Source organism: Pleurodeles waltl, chromosome 6, assembly GCF_031143425.1.
Source record: "Pleurodeles waltl isolate 20211129_DDA chromosome 6, aPleWal1.hap1.20221129, whole genome shotgun sequence".
Lineage (NCBI taxonomy): Eukaryota > Metazoa > Chordata > Amphibia > Caudata > Salamandridae > Pleurodeles > Pleurodeles waltl.
Window position 1 is genome coordinate 110,062,904 of NC_090445.1, and position 23,460 is coordinate 110,086,363.

Below are 23,460 nucleotides of genomic sequence, written 5' to 3' on the forward strand. Positions count from 1 at the left end.
TAAGCACAGCTCGTTCCAGAAACAGAGAATCCCACAGATCATGAATACAGCTGCCTAAAGTAGTCTAATAATAAAAACTCCATTGGCGTGGCATTCAGAATGTGAAACAAGAATATCCTCGTGTAACATGGCAATGGTACACACCAAATAAAGACAACATTTCGGAAAAATGTTAGTGTTAAGAAAGTCAGGCACTCAACTTGAGATACAATGAAATGTGACTTTAATGATTACTTCTAAGTAGTGCACAAAGAAAGGAACAAGTTGCTGCATATTCGATAGCGTACATGGCAGGAAGCAATCCACGTGTCAGCTTCTTTCATTATTACATGGTGAGGACTCAGGAAGAAGGTACACTTGATGTGGCGGGATAGGAACCTAATGAGTACAAAGATAAGGTTAGAGTGATGACAGTTTTTGGTCAATAATCAAAAACAGTTTTGTAACCTTTTTAAACAAAACTAGGCATCTGCCACCCATTGATGTTTACTTTTTTCAAAAACATGATGTGATAGTCCCGTGAAATCTCTTGTCCGATAGCAAAATCTGATTTTTGTTGGTATATTTATTAAACCCCAAACTAAATGACGGTAATGGCAAACACTTGTACCATTCATATTCCTCCAGAAATGAGGATTTAAAATTGTTTGACTTTAAATATGTAGGATATGTATGACAAAGTCAATATAACATATTTTAAGACTGAACTCTCCACATAGCTGTCACCCGATGTGGTTTAGACATCAATAATCTATCATTAATGGGTTTGAGGGCAGTTCACAATTCAGAAGTACCAGAACGTTGCTATATCTCGTTTCTAGAAATGCCAGAGTAATTTCTGTTCATGTGTTCGAAAGATTTGCAACAAAGTTGATTTTTAGCCTACGTCCAGTGCTTCTGGTTAGACAGTACATTAATCATCTGTCCCGATGCATTTTTGTTGTGAGTAGTTGTGACTTGCTCTTATAGTACGTCAGGCAAACTAATAGCTTCCAGGTTTGAGCCAGGAGTACATACAGAGCTGTGGTACTTCTGCCTCATTTCTCAAATTCATTAGTAAGCCAGAAGTATTATAAGAGTAAGTTAGAGAAACATTTTTAAGTTGGGCCCCCAGACATTTTAGCATCTCTGGTGTTTATTTGATAGCACTACTCACCAGCATGGCTATATCTTTAATGAGGTAATGGCATCATTAGTCAGCAGCTATCCCAAACGTCTCCAGCATTGTATCTTTCATGGATTCACATGCTTGAATCATTCCTTATTGTCGAGGTGGGGGCCTCTGGTTGCATAGAGTAGCCGTCCTCAATAGATAGATAGATAGATAGATATACAAACACCCATTAATTTAGTAGCACATTCACATCACTGGAAATGAGCCAGATCTCAAACACTAAAGTGGAGGTACAGTAAATTCCACTCCTAGAATCCACCATAATTTAGATTTCTTGTCCACGTAGTGTCCAGGGAGTCTCTATTAAGGTCTGCTCTTGTCTCTTCTTTGAGATTGTACTTATTCCAGCTCGATTTGAAGTTTTTCCTTTCGAATATGGTAACTGTGCCATGGCAAATTTCAGCATGTTGCAAATCTGAATAAAGCAGTCTACAGGACCTTTGGCGCATGTGGCATAATGTAGCTCTATGCAGAGGATTCGCTTGACAGGTGTACCTATAAACTATACCCTTATAAGAAGCTGCAGGAGTGCAAATTGTATCTAAAATTCTCAACAAGACCCTCATGAAAGAGGAAGCACGATCCTCTATAACTTGAAAAATTGAAAGGCACTTTCCTTGGTTGTGTTATTTAGCAAGATTGCCATGCCGTCACCCTGTAGAATGGCACAAAAATGAAAATCTGGCAGAGTGTACTGCTTTTTAAGTAATCTTCAATGGAAGATATAGGTGTGAAAGAGCCTTTTGAAAACAATTTTGTGAAAGGCAGAAACCAAGACATATAGGTAGCCTGAGATACGATTTCCATCAGAAGCTTTCACAGCCCTTGTCGGCTTCAACATCCTGTCTTCATCGCCAAAGAAGACATTTTTACTCCTCTTCTCAACAGAAAAGTCATAGCCACCTTCATAGTCAATAATTATGTCATTGACAAAGACTTCATTTAAGAAGACTCACTTACTCAAAGAAGATACCAATTCATCAATGACGATCTTGTGGTTGGTCTATCTGCTACATCCTCATCAATGTTTAGCTCGTCAATAGCATCCTATTGACAACTTTTCTACCCACGACTTACTCGATGGGGACCGTTCTCGCTACAACCATATAGTCAGCTACTGGCTAACTGATGACTGTCCCTTCAACAAACACCTCATCAGCAATGCAATACTTGTCAACTCAAAACTGGATCTTCCTTTGACTGCCCCACAGGTTATTATGGAGATTCTGCCTGCACTACTGTCATCACATACATCAACTAGCAAACAAACCCCAGTCCTTCTCGCAAAGATCTCGGAAACTAATATAAAAGGGGCTGATGAAGATTCTGAAGACGGTTCCTTTAGACCAGCTTATAGGCAGGGTGACAGTGGTGATAATGACCCATATTAGTATGTTACCTACAGTCCACAAGGCCAATAACCATCATACCACAAAGAAGAAGAGGCTTGTGGTTGGCAATATCACCATCCAACTATAATGGATATTACAACCAATAATATGAGAAGGACGCTTACCATGATCCAGCTGTGATGAAGGTTCCTGTTGATTTGATATGTGAATTATATTCCATAATGACGGACACTAGATTCCACAAACACAGCAACCTTTTTATACTACCGTCTACTTTGTCACCATCACTACCACAGGTGTAACAACTTCCTCCTCCATAAGATCCACCACCTAAACTTCCACCCACTCAGCATGGACTCCTACATTTCAAACCAGACCTAATGCTGAAGAGACAGTGTTTTGTGGTTCAGGAGGCTCTATCTATCAGATAGATAGAAGCAAAGAATGGATGCGTTTAGAAAGCATGTCTTCATGGGCAGTCACTTCTGACCGTATGGCAAATTCTAGGATTGTACAAACAATGATATGGAGGGGCATAGCTCCCAACCTGGAATTCATTTCATAAGCAATCTTTCCTGAGGGTAAAGAGCACTCACTGCCATCATCAACACTGTGATGGATGCTTCTAGTGTTGAATTTCTACGACTTGGTGGAGGCTGTGGTTCTCTGATGCCATGGCTGGCGTACTCATTTTTATCTGAATGTTCAGAGCCTTATCCATGGCATACCTTTCGATAGAGGCTGTATTTTTGGCTGCCATATTGAGGTAGCCATCCAACACATAAAGACAGATACAGGTACACCATAGGCTTTAAACATCTTAAAGGCTCAATTGCAACATTTTTCAAGATATATATATATATATATATATATATATATATATATATATATATATATATATATATATATATATAATGTACTCTGCAGCCCTTTCAGTCAGAATACCAGCCTTACCAACAATAAAATACTAAGCTCAGCAGCCTTACAGACGGCCCTCCTATCTTCTGCAGCAACCCAGAGGTCCTACTAGAACCCCACAGTTGTATTCCTTTCAATCATACAATATGTAGGTAGACATTTAAGATTCAGGACTCAAGGTGTCAGTAACTCCCTGCTGGCTCCCCCTGCTTTTTCCTTTCCTCCCTCCTTATCGTGGACAGATTGCTGCCAACTTCTAGGAATGGTCCAACAAACGAGTTCTGCATCTGATCAACTGGGGGCATACCATTGAGTTCCAGACTTACTAGAAGGAGATCCTTTTACACTGCAAAAGTGGACACTGAAACCTGTCCTCAAATCCCAACTACAGAGAAGGATTCTATTCAAGATTCTCCCTTGTGAAGAAGAAGATATCCTAAACATGGCAATCAATACTAGATCTAAGTTGTCTCAACTAGCAGTTCAAACGTCAATTGTTCCAGATAGTAACACTTTAGGAGGTTTTCACTTCCCCCAAAATGAGAACAAAAGGCATCTCTGGATTTGCAGGATACATACTTCAAAGAGTATCTGGGGTGGATGAGCTAAGTATGATGCTTGATGAAGGAGGCAGAGTGCCTCTGATTCTTTCGGACCTCTCTGCAGCATTTGATACCATCTTACATGATTTACATCAATTGGGTATCATAGGCATATGACATAAAAGAGCTGGCAAATGGTCAGATCAAGCTAACTAGAGAGGCCATATATATTTATTTATGACCTCTCTAGTTAGCTTGATATATATATATGGTCTCTCTAGTTAGCTTGATCTGGCCATTTGCCTGCTCTTTTATGACATATGCCTATGATAAGCAATTGTTCATCTGCAAGAATGATATGGTGGGGCCAGGGATAGCTTTAAGAACTGTTTTATATAGGTGGTCTTGTGGATGAGCAATAATGTTCTAAAGTTAAATTCAGACAAATCTGAGGTCCTTAAACCAGGGAAGGTGAAGAACATATGTTCCCACCATTGGTGACCCTCTGACATTGGCACAGCTCCAGTTCCTCTCTCCAAAAGGAGAAACTTGGAGGTAACTCTTGATGTTTCTTTGAGCTCTGGGTCATAAGACAATAAAGTAAGGTTGAAGAAAGAGAGACAGGATAATGGGTGGAGGGGCGGGAGTACCTCTGAAGTTCTGCTGGAAGTACCTCCAGTCGCAATGTAGATAAAAGATTCAACATAAAAATTTTGCATAATATATGACTGCAAAAAAGAAGGCCCCATTTTCTGTCAATACAGCCCTTTTATAGCTAACAGTAGATAAAATCATCACAGGATGTCCATCATCCATGCGCCAGGGTCGAAACCAGAAGTGGACCATAGCATGCCCTGGTCAAATAGGAGGCAACAAAGAAGAGCGACAATTGAGCCAGTGAATAGGAAGCAAAGGGCTCCTATCTCAACAACAGGGATGATTCAATCATAAAAATCCATAAAACATACCAATGCTGGAGAAACACATTAATAGATAATGAAAATGTATTTTAATGGAAACACTGCAGCACTGCTGAGAGGGGTGTTACTATGGGGGTCATTCCGACCGCCGCGAATGACGGAAGCACCGCCAACAGGCTGGCGGTGCTTCCTAGCCCATTCTGACCGTGGCAGTAAAGCCGCGGTCAGAAAACCGGGGCCGGCGGTTTCCCGCCGGTTTACCCCCGGCTGGGCGAATCCGCCAGGGCAGCGCTGCAAGCAGCGCTGCCTTGGGGATTCTGACCCCCTTCCCACCAGCCTGTTTCTGGCGGTTTTCACCGCCAGGAAGAGGCTGGCGGGAACGGGTGTCCTGGGGCCCCTGGGGGCCCCTGCACTGCCCATGCCACTGGCAAGGGCAGTGCAGGGGTCCCCTAACAGGGCCCAGGGCGACTTTTCACTGTCTGCTTAGCAGACAGTGAAAAGCGCGACGGGTGCAACTGCACCCGTCGCACCGCCGCAACACCGCCGGCTCCATTCGGAGCCAGCTCCTGTGTTGCGGCCCTCATTCCCGCTGGGCCGGCGGGCGATAACTTGTTTAGCGCCCGCCGGCCCAGCGGGAATGTCAGAATGCGGGAAGCGGTATTTTGGCCGCGGGGCGGCCAAATGGCGCTTCCCGCCTGGCGGGCGGCAACTGCCGCCCGCCAGAGTTAGAATGAGGGCGTATATTTTTAATAAGATAGTAGGCGTTTTTCACTTCTGGGCTGCTGTATTTGTTATTGAAATAATGTCAGTTTCTCATCAGCGTTATATTTTTTCATGGGTGAGTGACAGCACTTCTCTGCACTGCAACTATACTGTCAATATAAAGGTGCAATTACAGCCCAAAAAAAGAGATCTAGAGCTTCTATTTTTATTTTTAAACACCTACATTTGCATAAGAATAACATGCTAGGTGTGGAAAATAGTACAAGAATAGTAGTGTTCAAGACTGTCAGATTTTCATGTTTTTTTTACACATGTGCAATAATATAACTACAGAAATGTGGTGAGTAAACGTTTTACATTCATGCTTAAAATAGGGCAAATTGCATACCATGATGTGTTTGTGTTTTGTTTAACTTTTCCAGAGGTGCAGGCATTCACACAAATGAAAAAAATCATGATTTGGAGGAAATATTTTCCTGCTAAACATTTTGTGACAAAATATATCCCGCAAATTCATGTTTGCAGGTTTCCGTATAGGTCTTGACCCTTCTGGTGGCGATCTCGTCCGGTCATAGGTTGGGGGGAATTGAAGCACTTTTTTTCCATGAACCTTTCATAAGGGTTTTAAAGAGTAAAGTTTTCTTGAGACATGATCCTACTTTTTTATCCAAGATTTCATCTTTGATTCAGCCACATTCTTCGATACTTGGAAACTTGCCATCATCATCCCCCTGCTCAAGAAACCATCGCTGACCCAGTCACAATTTTCAACAGACCCATCTTGCTCCTACCATACTAGCCAAAGGTCGTTGAGAAACCAATCACCTAACACTTAAATGACCACCTCAGCAGTCACTAGCTCCATTCGGCATCCAATCTGGATTTAAGCCCAACTACAATACAGAAACAGCACGCCGCCACAATCTACATCCACATGATCCTTGGCAGATGGAACACAAGCTGTCGACCTAGGACCTTACTCCTCAGAAGCCTGAAAACATATCTGTGGAGTGCTTCAAGGTTCATCACTCAGACCCGCCCTCTTCAATGCATCCATGATCTCTCTGGCCAGCCTCATCCACGCACACAAAATCAACATCCTGTCCTATACTGACAACACTCAACTCATATTCTCCCTCTTTGACAAGACCCCCAACACAAGAAGCAATTTCACCGACTGTATGAATGAAGTTGCTAACTAGATGTAAGTCAAATGTCTAAAGCTCAACACCGACAAGACAGAAGTAGTGATCTTCAGCAAGAATACCTCATCAGGGGACTTCAACTGATGGCCGGATGAGTTCCTTTTTTTTTCTTTTTTCCTCCTTTTTTATTTTTTATTTGTATTCAGTACCCAAGAAAATACATGTGTTAATTCATCAGAATAGACAATCATGATATATCACTAAGAAAAAAAAAAAAGAAAAACATTTACCCAAGTATACAATACCACTATCCAATCATTTCCTGTTGGCTAACCATTCACCCAATACCCCCATATATCTTGCCCTTTACGTCTCCCTCTTTTCCCTTTTCGATCATACAGGGCTTGTTCCAACTGGTATATTGCCAGGAGGCGATTTAGCCAATTTTGATATGTGGGGGGCGTTTGATCCAGCCATGCGGAAGAAATACACAATTGATTCACTGACATAGCTATAAAGATAAACTTACAGGCAGATGACTTACTTAACTCCGAAACCCCGAGTATGACAACCCCTGGTTTTAATTCAATTTCTAATTTGGCAACGGCTTTAATAAACTGCCCCACTTTAGTGCGCAAGTCCACCAGCTTCGTGCAGGTGGCGAACATATGGATTACATCCATTCCATGTAGCTGACATCTTGGGCAGTGCACCCCTTCTACCCCGCCCCATTGCGCCAGTTTCCCAGGCGTAATATACAGATCGAAAATTGTTTTATAATGTTGTGTCTGAAGGGATGCTGAGATGAGGGAGTTCCACCCTAACTCGAGAGACTCATAAAAATCCTCCTCTTCCACATTCAACTTATCGCGCCACTTTTAGCCGGGTGACTTCCAACCCACACCCACATCAGCTCCTACACCAAGAACCTCGGAATAATCATAGACAGCAAACTGGTCAAGACCACACAAATCACTGCATCCTGCTTCAAGACCCTGAAGATGCTGAAGAAACTCTTCAAATGGCTCACTAGAAAAACTGTCACTCACACCCCAGTCACCAGCAAGTTGGATTATGGGAACACCCTCTACAGGATCACCAAAATCTCACTAGAAGACTGCACACCATCCAGAACTCGGCAGTCACACTTATCCTCAACCTCTCACACCATACCTCAAGGAGCTCTAGCTCCAATACACACATGTACTCATTTCAAACTCCTCACACGCACATTCAGGGTACTAAACAACTTACCTACCTGAATTGCAACTCCTTTCACCAACCACCCAGACACCTCTGTTCTGCAGGACTTCTACTCACACACATCCCATGCATAGGCAAAGCCAGATGAGGAGGACAGGCGTTGCCCTACATTGCTTTTTATGTGTGGGACAGCCTCCTACTCCACATCAGAGCATTTTTGACACTTTTCGTCTAGCCTTTGTCCTTGTACATTGCCCATGAGCAGATGGTTTAGGCTGATCATTTCTTTAGCTTCCCAAAAGTCTGGGGTTGCTCTACCGCCTGTCATTCAGGGTCTTTCCTCCAAGGACATTGCTTCCTCTTGGGCAGTATTTAAGGGATCTCCATCAAAGATATTTGTTTAGCAGCAACTTGGGCTTGTCCCGTGCTTTCATTTCTCACTATAAATTATGTATGAGGGAGGTAATTTCTGCTTCTTTTGGAACAAGAGTATTGTCCGCAGTTCAGTAAGGGCTGTAGTGGTATCATTTTATTATTTAATAAATGTGCATAAGATGTTGCAAGATCTTGCATGATGTTTTAAAAGCAATTTTTACTTACGTTCGGGTATACGCACCTTATGTAAGGACTGGGACGAGGAAGACGGACAAGGAATGTAATGCACAGATTACCTTTCAGTAATATTCATTACATGAGGACTGGGATGTGAGAATTATGTAGAGGAACACAGGCAAGAAAGGTACTTCGACTACTTACTGGCAATCTTCATTATTCTGAATCATAATTTTCCTCATCACAATCCTAGCTTTCCCTCCCTCCCCTTCCTGGACCCACTATGACGTAAAGCTTTCAGTTAAAAAAAAAAAAGTAAAAATTGCTTCTTTATGAATGCTTGGTAGAAACAGAGTGTATACATTAATAACTCCTCCTTCATGAGTCACCAGACAGGAAGTTCTGCGGCAGCCATACTGGGAGGGGCAAATTAGTTATTTTTTTATATAAATAGGTGAAATCTGTACTAATAGAGACGAAGGTTAATTATGTGAGGATAGTGATGAAGAAGATTATGACTTGAAGTAATGAAGATTACAGTAGGGAATCAAGCATATGGCACCTTAAACACTGCAGAGTGAGGGAAGACAATATTCTGAAAGAAGTACAGGGCTGAATGGTGGAGGAATGCCAATGGTGCCAGGCCTTCCTCCACCATCCAGTACTACACCAAACAATCTACTGTACCAGGTGTGCATTGCACGGACCTCTTTCTTTGTTGACCATTCAGCTCTAAGTCAGGCAATTTGTGATTTCCAGAATGAATGCCGTAGTGGTTGTCCCATCCATCTCTATCACAGAGCATTCTGTAAGACAATCCAGTGGGGTATTAAGTGAGCATCACCATGCACTCTGCAGTACTACTATCCAGCATGTTACTCACAATTTACATTTCTTGAGAGCGTGATCGATGGTGCCAACAGAGCAGGCAGCCAGAGTCCATGCATATTAAGCCACTCTTGAAATATATAAGCTCATGTTGACCCCAGCATGCAGAAAAGGCTTGAGAAGTTCAGAACAACATGTTTTGCACAGTGTACTATCAGGAGTGTCAACACAACACAAGGCTGACATTCAAAGTTGTTTAAACAACCTTATTGTCTGTTTTCATGAATTGCAGCATTTGATTAAAAATAGATTGAGATGTGTATACACTAGTATATATGAAGAAAATCATATCTACATAACCACTCAAAATACAATATTAGAGGTGGAAAATGCCTGACAACTGGGATCAACTGGTGATTTATTCTGACAGACCAACCCTGATGCACATTTAGACTGGCTCAACCTCTTCTTGGAGCTAGTAGGTCACCTTGCATTACCATCCTCTAAACTGTTCATAACAAGTGACTTTAACCTATATCCATAAACCACTCATGACACCACTTTTGATCAGCTGGCTTCTATAGGACAGCATCAGATTGTTTTTGCCCCCCAATGGCAAGTCACGTGCTAGATCTCATCTTCTCTGGGTCTGGGTCAAATGACTATTGCACTGTCTCCACGTTACCTAGTATAACCATTACCTTGTCTGTTTTGAGGGCTTAGCTCCGTGGACTACCTAAACAATTAAGGAAGATGCTCGCTTGAGACATTTCGAATTTGGAAGAAATTCAATTGGATACCCTCACCTATTTCTCCCTTCTCAAACATTCAGAGACGTTTGAACTCCCTCTTGTCCAGCTACATCAGCACCTTGCCACAATAACATCTTTCATCTTTTTCCATCTGACGTCAATGCCTAACTCAGCCCGGGATCATTTAAGATTGCTTGGTCCTTCATGGACCCTAACTGCTTATCCACCACAGGGTAAGCCCTCTAAAGCACTGTGTGACAACCTAGATCTCTTCTTTTATAACACAATTAAAGCAATCTACAAAGACTTTACTGCTCATGTTCTCTGGTCACATTTCTAAAAAAAAGACCCCTAAGCCAACTGCAATGAGTTAGCTTTACTTTATGTCTATGGAATAGGTTGATGATGCTTTAGTATTTAAAGTTTGTCTCATGATCCATGTGCACTCACTGTCCTAAAACCTTTGGCACTAACCCTGGCCACAATTCTATGTGCTATTATAAACTCCTCTTTTCACATGGGTACTGTTTCCCAGTTATGTATGAAAGGCATTATTGTCCCACTGCTGAAAGCTGTTGCCCTCACTCAAAAGAGATGAAGAATTTTGGCTTATCCCCTTCTCTCTAAGCCCTTACTAAAACCATGGAACATTTTGTAGCTAGAAAGTTGGCCAAGAGGCTAGAATATCTTGTACTCTTTGATCAGACTCAGATTGGCTTTAGAGGAGGCTATAGCACTGAGGCTGCCTTAGTGATAGTATTTCGCTCCCTTAGTTCCACTTGGGACCAGGATGCTTCAATAGGCCTCCTGTTGCGTGACCTCTCTGCAGCCTTAGACATGGTGGACCACTCTCTTCTAATCAATTGACTTAAAGGGATTAGCCTTACGGGGTCAACAATGGACTCATTCACATCCGTTATCTCAGACCAGTGCCCCAGGAGTCTTCCTCCCACCCTTTTTAATAGCTATGTCTAGCCCCTTCAAGAAGGGGTATGGAGTTTTGGTTTTGGTTTTCAACTAGCATCATACACTGGTGACATCCTCTGCTTTAATTTTACATACATGTCTCAGATCCTATGTTACCCTTCAGGGCTGACTTCTTGCAGTCTGGGACTGGATGTCAGCTAACCTTCACAGGTTGAACAGACAGAAAATAGAAATTCTTCTGTTCAAGTCTGGAACCAGACTCCCTGGCCTCTCTCACTTGGAACTCTTCCTGACCAGCCAAGTTAGTGAAAGGAATCTGGCCTTATGATTTAAACATGAACTAGCTCTAAACACCAAATACAGAAAACTTGCACTTCTTGCTTTGCTCTTTTGAGGACAATGTGAAAAACCCTCCCTTTCCTCTCTCAGAACTGTTGGACTCCCTTAATCAGTACTACCATACTAGCTTGCTTTGGATATGCAGAGCCCTATACCTTAGCTGTACAGGCTACATTATGCTGCAGACAATTCTGGGCTCAGGAAGTTTGACCTTATGTCGGAGTTGCAATACACACTTCATTGCCTGCCGGTCATGAGAAGCATTCAACTTAAGGCTCTTTGCTTTGTTCAATGAGCCCGGTACAATACTGCTCCAAAATTGCTATATTCTAAGCTTGCCACTACACCCCACCGGATTGCTTAGATGAACAATTACTTACTTTTGGCAATGCTGCCTCTGGTGCATACTCAATCTAACAGCAGGTTCCTCACCTTAGAATACTCCCTAGCTAGGAGATGCTGTGAGCAGCAATGCATCCTCTTGAAGTGTGTACACATGAAAAACTTCAAGACCAAGTTGAGGTCCCTCTGTGGCATAACAAATATTGGGAAGGAAACATGGGACAAACTTTAAATAAATCTCATCACAACTCGTAATTTAAGCAAAAATGATTGGTCTGGCAAACTCAGAAAGGAGGAAGGGCAAAACAAATAACCTTCAATAGTGCCCAGTACAAGACCTTGGTTGGCAAAAGATAAAAAAACAAAAGGATGTCCAACAACTTTGCTTGTAAAGGGTCAGTCTTGTGAATTCAACAGCAGGCCATCAACTTATCCTAGCAGCAGTTACTGCAGCTCAATCTCAACACAAGTGAGTGCTGATTGTGCAGATTTAGATGGAGGACCCTGCCCTGATGCCGAGAAAGGAGGTCCTCATGATGTGGTAACCTGATTGGATGACAGATGCTCATGCCCAGAAGGTCCAAGAGGTTCTTGAGGAAACTACAATGTGCAAAGTGTTCAACACTGCAATAATCACCTTTGGTGATAAGATCTAGTCAGGGTTCCCCCCCACTGTTGGAAAATGCCCTGCTTCCCCGAGGGATGTAGATGCTACTCCTAATCAAACAGACACTGTCTGCTCAGTATGTTCACTCTGGCTTTCACCTACAGAGACACAGAGCCTCCTTACACAGGACCCAGGATCCCACTCTGCCCTTTTTGTTGCAGTACCACATAGCAGGGGTGTTGTCTTTGAGAACCTGCACCAGCCTCCCCTTGATGGACAGCAGGAAGACCTTCAGAGCCAGATGAATGGCCTACAGTTCTATAAGACTGATATGAAGCTGACTCTACCACTAGAAACCAGAGTCCCTTGATCCCCGCTTCTCCTAGGTGACCTCCCCACCCTAGCAGGGACACATCTCTCACCACAATCAGCTCTGGCTGTGGAAGGGAGAGGGGCCTGCCACTGGACCAATTGTGATCGAACAACTACCACAGCAAATCTCAAGTCATCTCCTCTGCAACCCGGATGGCATCAGCTAGACTGCCTTTATGCTCATCCCACTGCAACTTGAACTTCCATTCAGAGTTGCCATGCCAGTGATCCAAGATCAAACCTGAATGTCCTACATTTGTTGTTGTGGAGGGAAAGCCCTGAACTCCATTGTGTACAGGACTGCTCCAGTGAACAGAAGCCTCAACGAAGGAGGCAGGTGAGACTTCGGCTCATTGATAGTGAACCCCAACAATGTCCAGAGGTTGGCCATAGTCTGGAGGTGGTTCATAATTGACTGTGGCGAGCTTGCCATTCATTGAGGTACAGGAGTACTGGTATGCCTGACCTCCAAAGTTGCACCTTGACCAACTCCATCACTTTTGTGAAACCCTGAGGGGTGCAGTAGAGGCCAAAAGTGAGCACAGCAAACTGAAAATTCTCCTAGTTAACTTGAACCACAGATATTGCCTGGGAGACCTCAGAATAGGTATTTGAAAATGTTCGTCCAAGGGTAGCATTCAGACACAGACAGACAGGATCTGGACCAGAGTGAGCATTTTGAATTTGTCCTACCATGGAAATGCATTCAGAGGCCAGTGGTCTAAGATAGATTTGAGGCCTCCATCCTTTGGAATGAGGAAACAGTGAGGGTAACAACCCCATCCTCTTCCCAAGTTTGGAGCCCTCTCAATAGCATCTTTGGGAATAAACAGCCACTATTCCTGTGACAGGATGGACAGGTGCTCATCAGAAGTCAGCTCTGGTGTTGGAGAAATAATGGACAGGGAAGAAAGAAAAGCTAGCACATAGCCATTTCAAACTATTTGTAAGACCCTTTAGTCTGATGTGATGGGTTCTGGGAGAAAATGTCAAATCCTGTTCCCCACTGATTTGGCATCCCCACCAAAGGCAAACTAAAGTGGTATAGTGGCCTTTGAAGCAGGGGAAGAGGAATTGCCGCACTGATGCCTTTGCTGGCCTTCCGCTGTATGGAGTGGGGAGCTTACGACTCGGTTTGTGAAAGCTGTTTTTATCTGTTTGCCCATCCTCTGGAATAGCTTCTAAACTTTCTGAACTGATGTGGGAACTGTTTAGCATGGGTCAAAAACACTACAGAGCGTGCCATAGCGCTACTGTTTTTAAAGCTGTTTTCACCAAAAAGGTGGGACCCATCAAATGGCATATTCACGAGGGAGCTATGTGTGTCACCTGAGAAACATGTGCAATGCATCCATGCATGCTGAAGAAGTCCAACTCTAGTATCTACTGCCCTTCCCAGGCAATTCATAAAATTCAGACCCCAGCTGATAACACATTTGTCCTAGTGCTGTTCATCATGAATCATTTGAGCCACAAAAGCCCTAAAATTTTCCAGGACGGTCGTCAAGATCTCACTGGCCATGTCCCACAGGACATGAATGTAACAACCTAGCAAACAAACAGCATTCATGGATAATAATGGTAGACTGACAGAAGAAATCATGCACTTCCCAAAAGCCTCAATCCTCTTAAATTCTCTGTTCAGAGGAGACGTTTGAAATGAGTTACGATTCACATTCCCGTTAGAGGTGCATGATAAGGGCTTTATGGAGCGGGTGGTTGGTGAATGCAATTCTTGTCACTGGGTACCAACCTGTGACATCTGGCCACTTTCCTATTCACAGGTGGGCAAGAACAAGGCTTCAACTAAGTAACCATCAAAGTATCAGTTAAAGCACTGTTAGAGGGAAGAAAGGACACAGATGTAGCTGACCCTGGTTGTCAGATCTCTGTAAGCCAGGGGTCTCCAACCTTTTCTGTAGTGAGAGCTACTATTGATCAGTGAAAATCATTGTGAGCTGCTTAAGGCTAAGCAACTCGCACATTGTTAACATATGCCCCCACACCTATACTGACTTCAAGCCTAATGTCTATGGTTTGAACAAAATACTTGATATGGGGCATTATGACAGGACTGCCATGTGTATCAGTGAGAGCTTGGCCTTGGGGATGCACGAACATAAGTGCAAATGAATGAGATATGTGTATACAGGTGACTGAGAGACTGTGTCACATGTACTTGTGGCACAGGACATACCTTTCACCATATGTAGCACCCTTACATGCATAACACAAACATACAACCATTTTTTTAAATGGGAGACATTTAAAATGCTGAAAAATGTTCTGCAAAAATGTTCCGAACGTGAAACATTTTTCTGCATTTTGAGTTTCTCCCACTTAAAAGTGGTTATATTTTTCACTTATAAATATGGCACTGTGTTGAGAAAATAAAACTGAAGAGTTAACCATCAAACTCACCATTTACATTTTCTTCCATCTCCAGGTGTCATAGTAACAAACACCAGGCATCTTGCTTTCAGTGGACTGTAGACATCGTGCCATATTTATAAGAGAAAAATACATTTGTTTAAGTGGGAGGAATTTTAACTGAAAAATGTGCTTCATAAAACATTAAGTAATTGACTTAATTAAAATTGGAGAGAGACATAACAACAATGTTTCATAGAAAACGATTTCTTCACTTTAAAATTCTCCCATTAAAAAAATACTATTTTTCAGCTATAAATATGGCACAGTGTCTACTGGCCACTAGAAGCAAAAGGACTGCTTCTTGTAAATGTGACCCTCTGATGGGTTGGAGTGGGAGGTGAGTGGGTTTGGGTTGTTGTAAATAGTTGTTTGTCATGTTTGCTTTCTATCCCTCACAGTTCCCCGACAAGGTCACTCAGTACTCACCTATCTCGACACATGTGAGTTCTCTCACCACACACCATGGCACTCATCATGTGCCTTCTCTCAGGCCTCTATGACCACCACCACCTGCCTCACATAGAATATCCGTGGGCTGAACGACTGCAGGAAGGCGCCCTTTCTACATGCATATCTTGAAACTTAGATGTATGCTTCCTCCAACACACTCATCTGCATCTGGACTACACGCACAATTGTGTGGTGAGTCCTATACTTCACTCTATTGTAATTATGCTTGGGCTTGCTATTCTACTTCCTAGAGGTTTACAGTGGCAACTGATACACTCACTACGTGACAAGGCCGGCCACTATATCCTGCTTGCCGGCTTACTGCGCAGGCAGCTGGTTATTCTGACTGCCACTTATGGTCCCAATTCAAATGAGACTGAGTTGTTTTTTTTAATTGTGGAGATTATTAACCAGCCTCAGGCCTAGGGCTATATTATGGGGTGGTGACTTCAACGTGGCCTTAAATGAGAAGCTAGACAAGGCAGGGTCCTCCTGCTACCCTTACCCGAGTGCAGCAGTGGCCCTCAATACATCCAGGATAATTACCTACACAACATATGGCAGCAAACGCACACCACATATAAGGAGGGCACATGCATCTCAGCTTTCCACAGTGTATGTCTAGGATTGATTACCGGCTGCTGTCCCAGTATGGTCGGACCTGGGTGATCAGGGTGATGCACCTCCCCCAACACCATCTCCAATTACGCCCCAGTATTATTGGAGCTATCTATCTACCACAAGCCTCGCCAACACTTTACTTGGCGACTCTCCCCACATACATTACGTGACTCAGCCTTTCTCAAGGAGATTTGTAAAGAGATTTCAGAGTACTTTGCACATAATGAGGATTCGTTCAACTCTCCATATACGCTGTAGGAGCCCTTCAAGGTGGTCAACCGGGGCATACGCATTGCAAAACAATCTAGGGACTTGAAGGCCATACGAAGGAGACTAGCCCAATTGAAGACAGATATCCAAAGCCTCGGATTGGAATATTTCTGATCTAGGAATATGGCCATGCTGGCTGAAATCTGTGCTAAATTTTTGGAGTTCACTGAGGAGGCAGACCAAGAGGTAATCTACCGGGACTGCAATGCACGAGCTCGCCACTATGGTGAAGGCAACCGTCCGGGCAAGAACCTCGTGAGCCTGCTCTGAAGGCTGTGAGCGTCCACCTATGTTGCGTAGTTGCTAGATGACAACAAGGTCCTTCACTCAGCCCCAAGGAAGATACTGGACACAATTACCTCCTTCTACGCTAAACAGTATACTGCAACTCTGGTCCAAACCTGATGCTGCGTACAGATCTCGATGACCTTCAGCTTGTATTGCTAGATCAGACACACCGTGCCTATCTGGACTCACAAATTACATTGGAAGAACTCATAAAAGTCATCCACAGCCTTCCCAGTGATAAGGCTCCCAGCATTGATGGCCTCACCACCGCTTTCTACAAAGAATTTCTTCTGGCCCCACACATGCTGTCCACGTTTGAGGAATCCCTGGATAAAGGAGTCCTCCCTCTGTCCTTCAGGGAGGTGGCTATAATAAAACTCCTTAAACCTGACATTCCTGTATCCCTTTGTGATTCTCATCATCTGCTGTCCTTGATAAATCTAGATGCCAAATTATTTACCAAAATCTTAGCTAACCGCCTTCTTCCATTACTGCCCAAGATGGCCTGACCAATCTGGGTTTATCCCTGGCCCTTCTACTTCTCACAATTTATGCACCATTGTTGCTGTTGTGCACCATCTACAGCCACAGGTTTTGGCGGTGGCTGCTCTTCTGGAGGCCACCAAATCATTTGATTCCCTCAAGTGGTCCTACCTTTTCACACTACTTGCACGCCGTGGCCTCTGTGCCCGCTATCTGAGTCAAATAAAACTCCTCTACACTTTGCCCACGGCCTGCATTAGAATCAATAGCATGATATCTGCACTCTTTCTGATCAGCCTTGGGACACGCCAGGGGTGTCCACTTTTGCTCACCTTTGCTATTGAGATGGACCCTCTGGCTGCTCTCCTTGGGCTACATCATGCACACCATGGTCTCGGATTTAAAATGAGGGGGCTGGTTATATCCCTTAATATGGACGATGTTATGCTCTATGACCAAGAGCCTCAGGTAAAATGTTACTCTGCTCACCAGAGAGATCATCTGTTTTTGCGACTCTTGGGTGTGCAGGTTAACTGGTCAAAATCTGTCCTATTCCCTCCCTCTGACAGCACACAACCCTTTCCACTAGACTATCCATGTCAGTGGGCCTTTGACCCAGTCCGCTATCTGGGAATCTGGCTCAGCCACCACCCGGAGGAGCTCTAGACAGCCAATTACAGCTGCACTATGACGTGGCTAAAGGATAGAATACCTCTTTAGTCTGGGCTCCCGTTGTCCATTTCTGGGCAGTTCGCAATAGCAAAAATGGTTATCTTACCCAAATTTCGGTATCTCTTTTCCAATATACCTCTCCATCTCACAAGGCATTTCTTGCGATGCCTATGTTCCAATCTTGTAATGTTAACTTGGGCTGGCAGGCAAACTCGTATCAAATGGGAACTCCTCACTCTACCACTCTCTCAGGGAGGCCCAGCCGAGCCCTATATGTCCCTCTACGCAATGTGTGCACAGGTGTCATACCTACATTTTTTGCCTTCCGGGTATAAGTAAAAAAAGGTCCTGAGCTCTCTGCCACAGTCCTTTATCAACCCTATAGGACACCAAGTGGGGAAAATAGATACGGTGGAATGCCTATGTTGGGCATGGGACAGTATGTAGTGGCGCACAGGGCTGACTTGTATCTACGCACCCTGCATACCACTCGGCTGCAATCCCCAGCAGCCATGTCTGCTTGATGCCGGCGCTAAAGTGAGTGCTCATGGCAGGGATCTCGGGACCGTCTCCAACTTATATCCAGAAGACCCCTTTATGCCATCCATATGACTAGAACAAACAACTTCTGTTTTACCCCTTTGTGACAACAGAAACAGTGGAGGGAGTAGTCAGTAGTGGGTATTGATCAGCTTAGGAAATAATTTTAAACTTTAAGAGGAATGTTGGGCAATGGACTCTCCTTACCTCAATTATCCAGCATTTCGTACACCTTCCAGGCAGTTCTTTCGCAACAAAGGGATGCCTTCATCAGGCCTCTAGCCTATGTTACTTCCAGGGTGTTATGGCTTTACAATTGATTTGGCTCTCCCTGCTTCTCCTCCCATAGTCTTAAACGGTGTTGCACTCAGCTGAAAGTCTCCGTACCAGGGTGTGATCTATAACAGTTACTGGGGACCAGCAATAGCTCATCCTTCACTCACTGTCCTTCTAAAAAAAAGAACAAAAGTGCCTAAGGAGAGAACTGTACAAAAACATATGAAAAAACAATAGGCCTCCATCTGATGAGATCTTTTTACTTTAGACAAAAGAAAAGTATGAACAATTGTAGCACTATCTTCCTGAGAAGGCTCACCTACAGAGTTGTTTGTCAGATTATCAGATTTTCATCATCAAAGACACTGTCTCACAGAAGTATTACGTCCTAAATATCATTACAAAAACATTGTCACCCTGGATGTAGATTTTCTATTAGAACTTTGGAATGTTCAGTGCCAACTGAAAAACAATTGAGTGCCAAGTGGACGATAATAGCTAGTGTAGATCTTCTGTTCCAACATTCCAATGCTGGTCTTATTGTTTCTCTTTGTTTAGGTCTCAGCTAGCTACAGTCAGCATGTGCTGTTTGTTGCCAAACCTATTGTTTCCAATACATTACATTTACATCGAGGGTGGGGTGGGGGGGTTGGGTCAGGCCCTGGCTCATAATTAGCTCGTTTTGCTGTCTACTTATTTCCTTACTCCAAATTTGACGGGTTTCTTCCCTGTTCTTGAGTTTGTCCCATCCACGGGCATTTCAGTCTCTCACAATGTTCCGACTGGATGAATGATATCCTTCCCTTTCTTACCTGAGAATTCAATTTATTGCTCCCAGTTTCTGATGCACCTGCTGCAACTGGCCATGTTGTGTATGTTTCTCCTGGCACTCTCCATGTGTTTTTTGTCCCCCACACGCTTTCTTTTGCTTGCTTCCTCTGTTTTCTGATACTTCTCACTACCCATGCTTGATTTTTTATTGTTTTTGTTTTGTTATTTTTATTTACAAGGGCCTGGCAGCTTCAAAGTGCTGCTGGAGCACTCTCATCCTTTTCTGGACACTTCACCTGCAGGAGGCTCTATTAGGATCATTCAGGTAAATTAAAAACGGTTGCCATCCTATAGAAACCACATTGCTATATTGCCACACATACATGCACATGTATCTTCATGCATGTGTTCACATGCCATTTGGAGAAATCACTGGCAAATACAAAAGCCTGGTATGTTAGGGTCTATATGTAACCTATCGGCTTTGCTAATACTTGTTAATTTAGATCTTTCTGCCTTCAGTGGGAGAAAAGTTATAATCTCTTTTGTCCCTTTTGCCTTGGGATCTACCTGTTGGTAAAAGCCCTCTCTCTGGTTATAGGCCCTTGTCTAAGGCTCTGCTGTACTGGTTTGAGCCAAAAACTGATACATCCCTCAAGCAAAAGGCATAATGCTATTTCATGAACTCCGATAATGCAATTTATTTTGCAAAATATATTTAGGACACAATACTTCTGTCACACAATTTTTGATAAAATATTTTGTACCATATCACCTGGGGTTTGAAGGTTCAATAATTACTCTACATTTAAACCCTGTGTTACCAAATGTAGATATCAACCATCTCCTTAATAAACTTCACCCTGAATATAGCCATTCACATCCTGCTCAGACCTGTCCTGCATAAACAGCTATTTATATCTAACCCTGACATGCATCACTCCACAAACGAACTATTTACTTCCTCCTAAACTTGAGCCGTCCCTAAAGTCAGCCATTCACAACCCTGCCAGGCATGCTTCACTCCCAGCTACTGTCATGTACATGTTCAATTACTCTTAAATGCAACCATTGGCTTCCCTCATATGCTGGCACCACCCATGGTGCCATTCGCATCCCTGTCCCCGGCCTTGCTCACCAGCCGCAGCAATTGATGTCCAGTTCCAGGCATGTATTACAGCTTACTACTAGCAGTCATATCATGTCACATCAATCAAAGCGTGCACTCCCTCTGGTAGAAACCCGTTTCAAAAACAGTCTTCATTCTTGCAGGTCTGAGCGCTGGCAGGGCCCGGTTCTCTTTATGTCCTACGTCCTGTGATAAATCAAACCCAAATACAAACAGGCACATCAGGTCCTGGCCTTTGTGACTAATCGCCCCCGCCCCCCCCCCCCTCCCTCCCTAAAAACAAGAATCATTCGCACACCCGGGCCTGCATTATTCCAACAAATAAAAGCAGGCACGTCCAGAATACACAGCCACCAAATACAGCCATTCATTGCTAGGCCTGACCCACTCTCACACAGCCATTCCATTCCCCACCGACACCCGAACCGCACCCAAAGACACTATTCCATCAGGTTCACGTTAGTTTCATCACATCAATGAATCTGAGGGTCTCGAGGCGCTGGAGCTGTGAGCTGCAGCTTGCGAGTACCCAGGTCTTTAGCTCTCTTCTGACTCACTGGAGTGTGCGTCTTCTCCTGTTGAATCCGTGGGGTCTGAGAGGGAAGCTGATCGGAGCTGTCTGGTCGATTGGAGGGAGGTCAGGCATTTGTTAAAGTATCACCCACACCCAATCGACACCCACAAATGCAGCCGTCCATATACCATCGGGGCATGTAGCACCCCAAGATGCAGCCAGCCATTCACTTGAAATTCCGCACGAGCCATGCGCGCATTTCCACAAAACATAATATGTGCCCGCATTAGCCACACACAAGTATGTATCAAGCCCAGCCCTTTTGCACCCCAAACATAGCCTTTCACATTACGCCCGGTCTGCCTCAACCCCACATATATGGCGCCCGTCGTGGATCGAGGCATCACACAAACATGCAATCGTAAATATACAGCCTAACTTGTGTCACTCCAAATACAGAGGGAAAAAACATCAATGTTCGTCTGCCTGCGTGGCCGCACTCACCTAGGTGCCGCTAGAAGGAAGCCCTCCATGGCCCTGTGTGCCCGGGGCCCCCGTGCCACCCATCGCCGGTCACAGCATGTAAATGATATAGGAAAGCAGCACCAGCCCGATAATGGCGAAAAACATCAAGATGAAAATGTCCAGCATCTCGGAGGTGAGAGAAGCGGCACGGAGACCAGACCCGGGGACGGGCGAGCACGAAGCATTCAGGAGGGAGTGGGGAGGAGGAAGCAGAAGATGCAGCACGTAGAGGGGAGGAGGGAGGGCATCATATGCAGCAAGCAGAGAGAGACAGCACGCGGGGGATGGGGGGGGGGGGGGGGGGGGGAAGGGCCAGAATAAAGAGGGAGAGAGCCAGGGGGAGGAGGGAGGCAGGTGACAGTGAGGAAGTGGAGTGGACTCTCCCCACCCCCCTGCGATCCTGGCGAGAGGCTCTGTTAAGGCTGCCTGCCGCGAGAGGCTCATACTGGTAACGATGGCACCGCCATGGTCCGTCCACAGAGACTGAACTTCATAAATAATGAGGCGCCTAGAGAGGTTGTACATACAATGGGCTTCCTGGAACAAAGGTGCCTTTCACAGACGCTTGCGAGGCACATACCAAAATGTGTGACAGGGCTCCTCGTACATCATCAGCCAGTCACCACCAATGCTCAACTCCGAGTCTCCGACCACCGCTCTAAACAAACGTTGCTGTTTATTCCAGCTCCACTCACTTGAGTTTGAAAGGAAGTGCCGTAAGTTTCAGACAAAACTTTACCTCCTAGGTTTGGGGGTAGGGGCCTAAGGCAATAATTGCCTGTCCTTCCACTTGTCAGCAGTTAGGACTGTACAATCACCTACTTATTGGAGGCCCTCGCGGGGCAACACCCGCTCCATGTGCTGCACTTGTTCATCCCTGGTCGCATCTCAGTACGTTTGCCACCTAAATCACACAAAACCCCATGAATTGGCTCGAGAAGAGGTGTGACAGGTTATTTTTATTTTCGCTGTCACTAGACACATCTAGGTGCATTGTTCTGATAAAAAAAGATCCTTTTAGCATGCCGGTTTTCCCAGAGGTGTTAATGTTAGCCCATTGGCAGGAGATGTTGGCATTTGGATCTGAAAGGCTATCACTGTCCTCTCACACACTGGTCTGTTTAGCCCGTGATTGGCTATGCTGCAGCATTTTCTTCCATCACAGGAATAAATGCCAAATAAGGTCAAGGGATGCTGGACCCATCACAAGAGTGTGGAAAACCAAACAACCAATTTCAATACAAGCAAATGTGCCCATACAAGGAAAGCTCCAGTCGGGAATAAATTAAGGGGTTTTATTACAAACCTAAGCACAGGCATGTAGACAATTTTCAAGACAAAGTTATAAAGATGCAGGATCACTAAGGGTTGTCCAATGTGACAAAATAGATTCAAGTGCACTAGCATTAAGACAACTAGGGATTCAACAAATACAATATAGAGCAACAGGAGATTTATCGGATGAACTGAAAACAGGCACTGCTCATTTTTAATAAGCATTAAGATAATTTAAATAATCAAGGTTCAGCTAGTTTGGGCAAGTGAAATTCCTACAGATGAGCCATTCAGAAAATTAGGTGCTGGGTGAAACACATGCAGGCAAAAAACAAAAAGAATTTGGAAAAAGTTAAACTCGGCCAACAAGTCACTATGGTGGGCAAAAATAAGTAACACCCATTTGCAATGCAATGGGTCTTGCATTTGCTTGAGTTAGAGCTATTGACGTTCTAAATTCATAACTGGACTTTTCTTGCCACATAAATTGGTCAACTCTGCCTCATAATTTGGTGTT

General features: G+C 44.1%; 1 long non-coding RNA gene across 3 annotated transcripts; it reads right to left on the reverse strand.

The window, feature by feature from the left end:
- Positions 1-206: 206 nt before the first annotated feature.
- LOC138299304 (uncharacterized) lies at positions 207-21,949 on the reverse strand. Of its 3 annotated transcripts, XR_011204733.1 has the most exons (5): positions 21,648-21,949; positions 18,661-18,903; positions 15,118-15,183; positions 9,237-9,335; positions 207-378 (listed from the first exon to the last, which is right to left on the reverse strand). It is a non-coding gene; the product is annotated as an uncharacterized lncRNA (long non-coding RNA). The 3 variants fall into 3 exon arrangements; XR_011204732.1 differs by lacking the exon at positions 15,118-15,183; XR_011204731.1 differs by lacking the exons at positions 9,237-9,335; positions 15,118-15,183.
- Positions 21,950-23,460: the final 1,511 nt, after the last annotated feature.